The sequence below is a fragment of the Haliotis asinina genome, chromosome 1 (genome assembly GCF_037392515.1).
Source record: "Haliotis asinina isolate JCU_RB_2024 chromosome 1, JCU_Hal_asi_v2, whole genome shotgun sequence".
Taxonomy (NCBI): domain Eukaryota; kingdom Metazoa; phylum Mollusca; class Gastropoda; order Lepetellida; family Haliotidae; genus Haliotis; species Haliotis asinina.
The window spans coordinates 78288351-78297993 of NC_090280.1; positions in this window are offsets into that span (position 1 = coordinate 78288351).

Consider the following 9643-nt stretch of genomic DNA (forward strand, 5'->3'; position numbering starts at 1 on the left):
GTCACAGTGCTTCTTCGTGCATCAGACTTTCGAAATGACAGAGAGGGTCAAAAGGCGGGTGCTTACTGGTCTGACGATGAAACGCTAGCCTTGTGGAACATCTGGCAAGAGTTACATGTGAGGGAAAGCCTCGATGATCATAAAACCAACAATACACGTATTTCAAGACTATTTCTCCAGCCCTTGAGGAGTATGGATTTCAAAAGACACCAGAACAATGTAAGGTTAAACGGCATACTCTCAAAAGAAGCTACAGAATGCGTAAGGGAAACTGTGGAAGAGTGGTAGAGGGCATTAACTATTCAAACTTTTTGAGAAACTTGATGAATACTGTGATGTCGACCTGCGTCGATATATAATCTTGAAACCTTTACAACAGATAAAACTCATGATGGCATACATACTGATGTCTGTGGTGATACTGAGGTTGGTCCGGATGCAGAAATGTCTGGGGTTACCTGCGATACAGAGGCTTACAAAAGGGATAGTCCTCTTCTTTTTGACTATGAGCAAGAGCCAAGACCTTGAAGATGCTCTTCCAAAGATTCAGTCACCACGAAAGCGCTCATTGTTTTCGGCGAAAGATAATGAGCAAAGTCAAGAGTTCACAGAAAGGGAACACGAAACTTAAGAAAAGCAAACTTGAGGTGGCCGTGACAACTGTTATGTCTGCATTCACGAATAGCAACGAGGAGATTGAAGATAAGTATGTTAACTTTGAAAATAGAAAGACTGAGGCTTTAAATGACATAAACTCAGGATGGAAAAGTTAACATCCAAACAGAGAACAGTTATCGAGAGTCAGAGAAGAGAGAGTCAGAGAAGAGAGAGACTAATCCACATCAGTTAACACGATGCATATGACTCTTGGCCAGAGGAGTCAAGGTCACTTTCCATGAAACTGGAACTTTCCCAGCTTCATGCCAGGAACCTCACGTGGAGAGGTGATCCGCGATCTGACGTGTCAACTGACGCTCATGGGAAACACATATTACAGCATGTGAAATGACTTTGTTCACTGAAACTTCCTTAAATGTTTTGCATTTGTTTTTCTATAGTGGTGTGTGTTTGTCCAGATACAGAGACATTCATGCAAATAGTTTCCGGGGCAACGTGGTCATCTTACATCACAATTCTAGAGCAGACTTCGTTCCTTCGTCATAATGAACAGAGAAAAACAAACAATCGGACGTATATGATGTGGTCAACAATAGACTCATCAGTGGACCTGAAAATGTGACTTTATTTTGTATTTTGCTCGTATTTTCAGGGAGCTTCAAAGATAATGATTCAGTTATTGTGCATCAATACCTATTTAGATATGTGGACCAAAAATAGTTGCGATAATATGTTTTGATTAAAGTTACTTCGCTGTTACTTCAAAGTTCACTTTTCTTTTGATGATAATAAAGTTTATTTCGACTGAATTATTTTTATTTATCAAAATGCAATGAACGCATCTCAACCGTTCAAAGTAGCTATGAAATTATGGAAAATGAAACAGACGCGATTTTACAACCGTATTAAAATGTTTGTTTAGAATGAGTGAAGTGGACGCCACTATCAACACCTGTGAGATATATCAAGGCGGTGCCAATTTAGTGCAGGAGGAAACCATGTATCACCAAAGTGGTTATGTGATACAGTGAAACCTTCAAGCTGCGGCTGATACAGACGAACCCAGGGTTACACTACTCTATAGTCACGTGTAGTAGTCGTCTTTGCCTTATAAGAAAATCTCTGGTAATGAAACGACTAACCTTCCAAAGGCTTTTCCATAGTCATTTTAGCTCTTCTGAGCCTGTAGTTAAATACCGTCAGACTGTCTCTGTTGCTGTTTGGCTTCAGAAACCATTTCGTCATGCTCCGAGAACAGTTGGGAGGTTAAAATCTCTTCCTGGGAGGTTTACCCTGCTGCTGTAGATACGATCCTACCGACTTGTTGGCCTGTAAATCTTCCATACATTCTTTTCATGATACAATGCAATCAGAACCAAACTTAGGTGACAACGAAACTGTTTCTTAAAACCTGTTCGGTATCCTTCCATGGCAAAAGTTAGAGACGGAATGGTCATATGGCCACAAGTCGTTTACTCACCTAACAATACACACACACATCTTTTTCTTCATGCGAACTCATAGCAAAATTGCCTTTGCATACGTATGTAAATATACACATGTGCAAATTTGGTTCCATGTTTAAGTGTTTTTGTCCTATGGGTGACACGACACGTCATCCTATCCCATAATTTCATGCTCATGTTGTCGATCACTGTACTGTCTGGTCCAGACTCAATTACAGACCACTGTCATATGAACTGAATATTGCTGTCCTGCATTAAATAACTTCGAAACATGTCAGTTCTGATTGCTCAAATGGAGATTTTATGACTGCTTTAGTAGACAGGATGGTTTATGAGCGCTTCGAAAGGTAACATTCCCTATGCATTACGTTAATAAGGTCTCATCTTTAACGTATGTGATATTTTGGATTACCACGATTACACGAACACAGTACATATTCTGATACCGCCCATATTCTGATACTGTGGACTTGTCCTGTGATAAGTGTAAATCGGCACGGCTCCCATGCCCAAAAGCTATGATTACACAATGAAATCTAGAAAGTTGTCAAATGTAGCTTATGTTATATTTGGGGATTGCGATTAGGTGCCTGACTCTGAGGGTGTGGGTTCGAATCCCGGATGGGAGTCGTCCTCAAAATTTGTACCTTATTTAGAATGTGTAATATATAACATATTTGACTCCAGAAACCATGATATGTAAGACGTCCACGTTGTGCAAGAATCACTGCATCGCCTGGTCCACTCGCTACCAAGCAACAAAGCACAGCTGTAATATTACTGAAAAAACAACAAGTGAAACCACACCAAATCACAGGCGAGTGAAAGGATAGACCATAGTGCTGGTGAAACAAGAGAGTCTAAGAAATCCAAAACATTGATCTGTATCTTTGAAATGGTTTAACGTTGTCGGAGAATACACCACAGCTTGTTTTTAATTTTAGAAAATGCACTGTTTCAGACTCAACCGACTGAATGATTGTAAGATCGATGCTTATGATGTTGATCATTCGATCCAGATTGAATTATTTTCATACCACCGTCATACAACTGGAACTATACTGGAATATATGGGTACGGCGTTAAACACAACGCCAACCAACCGACCGTTTAACATAAGAGCGCAAAAGGCAGCAATACGTATTGCTATATGGATGATATCCAAGGTATTATCATTGCATGGTCCAGAAGTTCTTCAATGCCATTGTAGTCATTATTGCGCTTCAAACGCCAAGGTTCCGTCACACACAGCTTGTGTTCTGCGGCCGTGCGATGAAGCCATGAAATAAAGAGAGGCCAAGATTCAATATATACGTGTAGGCTATGGAAATTGTAAAAAGTGCTTAATAGCACTTGCTGAAACCTGATGGAACTTATAATGACGAGAAACGAAATTTTCTTCCAAGTTAATTTATTAAATGTTATTAAGAAGGTCTGAGCATTTTTGTAACTAGTTTTCCTCAGTTAATCACTATACCAACATGACTTACATACTGCAATGTGTATCTCTGACTAAAATTTTAAAAAATCTCTATATATAAAACGTGAAACCAAACCAACCTCTGTTTGCATTAACTGATGTGAGGTGGGGTAGAAGGTGTGAATATATCAATATGTGGACTTATGTTCACTTAAGTAAGCAGACGGCCAATTTCGCTTGTATCAGTGATGGCGACATGGGCAGATAGAGGAAAACAAGATTCATCACGAATGCTAGCATGGCTGGCATCGCAATTGGCACCTCGCTAATTGCCCAGTTAAGGTATATCTTCGTTGATAGATTGCTAGGCTTCAGTGTTTCCAGCCTGCATGAACAAGTTATATGAGCACTAATACCTGTAACTAATACTAATATCAATAGCTGATACTATTACTAATAACTACTGCTAATACCAATACTATACATATGGAAATTAATTAAGCAACACCAAATTCAAAGACACATAAAAACTTAACAAAGTTTAACGAAGTAATTTTGATGATTGATTATTCAATTTTGATGTATTGACATACAGCATGAGCTTTTCATGGGTTGATATGACGCGCGTGAAGCTTGCACAGCGCACGTGCATTGCTTTAACCTCAACTTTCGAAAAATGCACTTTTTCCCTGGGGTGTTTACAAGCGCAGGTTGTCGATTGCATTCGGTTTTTCATTCATTTCAATGTCATGGCACGTAGGAAATTATCAGAGGCCACTCGTTGGCAAATAATCGGCATGAGGAATGCTGGTATGTCTCTAAGACAAATCGGGACTCAAATCGGACGACATCATTCCATAATTTCAAAACTTTTGAAAAAATACCGGGCCACTAATGAAGTTAAAGACCTGCCTAGACCAGGAAGACCCAGGAAGACCACAGTCCGGGAGGACAGAGCTTTACTGAGACTTGTACGGCGCAGGTCCTTCGACTCGAGCTCTCGGTTGAGACAGGAGTGGCTTCCAGGGAGACCCATCTCGAACAGGACTGTTCGGAATCGTCTGAAAGCTGCAGGATACTGGGCAAGGAGGCCAATCAAGCGACCCAGACTGTCTCCAGCCCATAAGGCAGCCCGACTGGCCTGGTGTAATGACCGTTTGCACTGGAACATTGCCTCTTGGAGGAAGGTCCATTTCTCAGATGAGAGCCGGTTCTTGCTGCACATGGTGGACGGTCGTACTCGGGTCTGGAGGCAGAGGAACACAGCAATGGCTCCACGGAACATCCAGGAGACTGTGGCCTTTGGGGGAGGTTCCGTTATGGTATGGGGGTGCATTTCCATGAACTGCAAGTTGGATATCATTACCATCCGTGGCAACCTTAACGGTGTTCGTTACCAACAGGAGGTTCTTGACAGGGCTGTGGTACCTCATTTTGAGAACCATCCTCTGGCAACGAGACCCATATTTATGGACGACAATGCTAGACCTCACAGGGCGCATGCTGTAAATGATTTTTTGCGGCAAAATGCAATTGACAGAATTCCATGGCCTGCCATGAGCCCTGACCTCAACCCCATTGAACATTTGTGGTACTTTATTGGCCGTCGTGTGAGGCAGAGAGACCCACCAGTCCATAATCTCAACGAATTGACGGCTGCCCTGCATGAGGAGTGGAACAGGATCCCCCAGAATCAGATCCGGAGACTCATCCAAGGAATGAGGAGGCGTCTGGAATCGGTGGTGCGTGCGCAGGGAGGACACACTAGATATTGATGAAAGTCGGTGTGCAGACTCTCAGATGACTGTTCTTTCTTTCCATGTGACATTTGTGTTAATACACCTGACAACAACGTCTGTGGATGAATAGTAAATTGTGTCCATTTTTTCATGAATTTAAGACAGTTTTAAGAATTTGGATTTCGTTGCAATAAAGCAAAGTCTTGATACTTTTTCCCTTTAAGTTGTTTGTCAGAGATCGTCTGTTGAATAAAAAAGTGTCAAACTATATCAACCCGGCATATTTTGATTGTCAGAACACTTCAAAGTTGCTCCAATAGAAAAAATTGGGGTGTTGCTTGATTAATTTCCAGGTGTATATATACACTACACACTATTCTAAGATGTTTCGGTGAAAGATCAAAGACGCCGACAATACTTTGCACGACGATAATGTGCACCTTTTTGCATTACGTCACAATGTGTTGGCGTCACTGCGCCATTCCAGCCTGTCACCTCGTAATTGTACGTAACCTTAGTAATCGGACGCTAGCCTTACTCAAAATAAGATGGCGTATCGACTGTCGATCAGAGAAGTTGTTTCTCTAAATGGAGAAACCTGCCGTGTGGTCCCTATAGAAATATGGCTCCAAGATTTGTGATCGAAATCCTTAGAACTAGTTGCCGAAAAACTATCTTTAAACACGAAATAGATTTTGATGACAGCGATGATGAAATGCTACTCAGCGTTCGGGAGACGGAACTGACAAGTACACCTAACAGTGAGATTACTGGCATTGGCAATGGTCGCTTCGCAAGTACCGACGAACATCGATTAGCGGAATTGGCTAAGACGCGGAATTGGCTAAGACACGAAACGAAAAATCAACAGAACTAAGCACAAAATGGGCATTGGAAATATTTAAAGGTAATTAAAAAGGAATCAAACTATAAAGTTCGCATATATGTTATTTATTTCAGTTAAAAACTCATAATATCATATATCTATCTATACAATTATGTATGTATATAGAAATTTCCTTTTCCTCAGTAATCTGTATCACATAGACTGGAATGTAACAGAACACTCACACTATTTCAGATTGGCTCCTATCAAACAACCTCCCCGTTGATTTTGAGATGGGTTCGGTTCAAGAACTAAACTCCATTTTACGAAGATTTTATGCGGAAGCCCGGATTTAAGAGCTGGAAAAGAGTATTCAAAGTCTGCTGTGACTTCGATCCGTGCTGCTATAGATAGGCACATCACATCCCCCTCCATTCGAGCGTTAAATTTAGAATTTATGACATCAAACGATGTTTTCACTGGAATTTCATAGAGATTAACCGAGCCGACAACGCCACCACTAGGCCAATTCACGTGGAGATTTAGACAAACTGTATTCAAGTGGCACACTCTCGAGTCAAACCCCCGTTGTAGTCTGGTCAGAAAAGTCTGGCTCGAAGTAACCCTTCATTTTGGCCGTCGTGGAGATGAAGGTCTTCGGGATCTGCGCCACGATTCTTTTGTGGTGTCTAAAGATGATACTGGGGCTAAATATTTCCGTATGGTACCCAATGAGTCCGACAAAACTCGTCATGGCACTGACAGCCGCGAAAAGACTAAACAGCCACGAATGTACGAGACAAAGCCTCTATCTGTACCTTGAAAACAGAAATCCATCAAGTACTCCTTTCTTTCAGCGTCCTTTATCAAAGCCTATCCCTAGGCAAGTAGAAAAATCCCATAATTAAATTAGACCTAGAAATTTTCGATGACAGACAAATACGTGTGCCAAATACATTCTCTTGTTCATATGTCTTTCCGAAAAAACAACCAAAATCAACCTCTGGCAAAGTTGTTAAATTAGAGTTTGCTTTCCAGGCAAATTCGCTGAATGCCATTCATTGCATGTTAAGTAGTCGTCAACAGAATAGTAGCTGTAGTCACCAAAACAACATGGCACCCCCACTGGTGGTCTCTCTAGCTCATGGGCATTTTTGTGTGAAAACATTGTTTCAAGATGATGCCATCAGCAACACACAGCAGCTCTGGTAAGTATTGTACCTATAACGCAAACGCACTGACTAATATAACAATTTTTATTGAAGTATTTGCTATATTCTTCGAGTCTGCTATTCTGGTTGTACTTAGGATATGGGCTGAAAAAATAATACAAACACTTCTTTTCGTATGTATGCTTGTTGTTTTTAAATGAAAAGAGTCTCCTTCTAAGATCTGCATATATCAACTGCTTGATCCATCAGGTGTATTATCGCACATGAACACGATGAAAAACATGGTCGTCCGCCGCTGACTTTTCGAGGCGTCTCCCATTCTAGATAACAAGAAAGTAAAGTTATTAGGTGTAAGGAAGGGGAATCTCATCGGCAAGGGCGGGGGAAAATTACGATTTTTCCAAGCTGGTTACAACTCACGAATATTCGTTACAATGCAAAATTTTGATAATTCACAGACTTGGGCCACTTCCTAGTTACCGGTCAATGATGTAAACAACCGCTAAGTATCACGCATCGGCGATCTCGGCAGAAAATGCGTTTATCGCGAGAATAGTTAACGGGCCTGTAATCACAGTTTTGACAGTGCAGATAGCACTGTAATGGTATTTACATGTTTCAGAGAAAATAGTTAAATTTGTGAATGAAACAAAAGTTAAATTTGTTTTTCCCATCTTTTACTTGCCCTACACATAATATATAACATTGGGTAAGGGAAGACACTGCACAATGGACAGTTGTCCTTAAGTCTTGTTGTAGCGGGGTTCAATTATTTGAACGCATGTTCCCTAGTCCGGGCAGGTAGCCGGGCACACGGAAGCTATGTCCAATTGTTTTTAATGCTTTTGAAAGAACTTCAATATTTATGATGTTTTGAAATCAAACTGCAATGCATCATGATCAAATTAAATTGCATACTTATTTTGTAACAAATATTTGTTGAGAAAAGAATTATTACTTAATTAATTAGTTAATTTACTTTGCCACTGACATGTTAAATGTTATTTTCAAGACCAACCACCTATATTTTTTTAATTCCAGATGATGCTCAGCATGGCTGTGTCCTGTGTGGTGTTGATGTAGCTAATGTCAAACTGCCTTCAAAGGGACTATCATCTTGCAGTGTTCATGAAACGTGAAGATAACATCCACACTCATATTTCCATGAATACTGACTACTTTGTCCATGAGAGTTGCAGGAAGACTTACACAGCAAACAAGAACATTTCCAAAGCTAAAGCTACCAACACCCAGTCAGCTTTCACATGTCAAACAACCAAAAGAGTATTGCGAACACTGGCACAAATTTTGACTTTGATACTTTGACTTTGGAAGGTCTCAAGGACATTGATAAACTTGAGAATTCCATACCTGATGTTCTTCTTGTATTTGTCAGAGGTATGGTGCGAAAGGCCACCACAGAAACTGCCTTGGAAAAACGACTGGAAGTTATTTCTCTTTGACATGCATTAATGCAAGCTACAGCTTCGTATATTTCACCTCTGATGCTCTCCACGGGCCTTTTCATCAACCAAACAACAAGATCCAGAGTACTGCTTAATGGTTTGTCAAATGTTGGCTTTTCACTGCCTTATGATCAGGTAATGAATTTCGAGAAATCAGCTGTAGTGACTGAATCTGTTTAGGATCTTCCACCAGGAATCGAGGCATCAGACCGTGGTGGTGGAGTTCGCTAATGGATTGCTGACAACTTTGATTACAATGAAGACACTGTCACGGGACGTAATTCAACTCATATCATGGGTGTAATTGCTTGCCAAACCCATGCTTCAAGACAAACAATAATTGTCCAGCGCAAAAAGAAATATTCTGCTGAAGTTGCATTTTCTGGTCATTTTGGTGATATAATACAACCCTACGGACAATCGAACAAAAACTTCATGTCCAAAATATCATTCCAGCAACTTGAACCAGTTGCCTTTTTTGAAGAGTACGTAAAGCTAGACACTTTATGGTGTCAAATGGTCGTCTCCAAGTATCACCAAGCTGGCCAGGTTTCATGGCAGAAATCACAGATGGTGAATGTTGTGCTCTTCAATTGTGTATCATCCAATGATACCTCTAAACCATCAAACAAGCTTAAGCGAGGCTGTATGTAGCACACTGGTTTTCATTGACAGAGACAGAAAGCTAAACAGTGTTGAGCAGTGCTCACCGTAGATCAAGCTCTTTATGCTAAGACATACAGAATAAAAGCGAACAATCCCATTGAATTTCAACATGTTCAACTTAGACTAGGGGGTTTTCATCTGCTGATGTCCTTCCCAGGGGCTGGTTGTAAGGCTATGGAAGGTTCTGGACTACATGAAGCTTGGGCAGCAGTATATGCTCAAAATTCTGTGACAAAAATGGTGCAAGGAAAGGCTTATACAAAGACACTT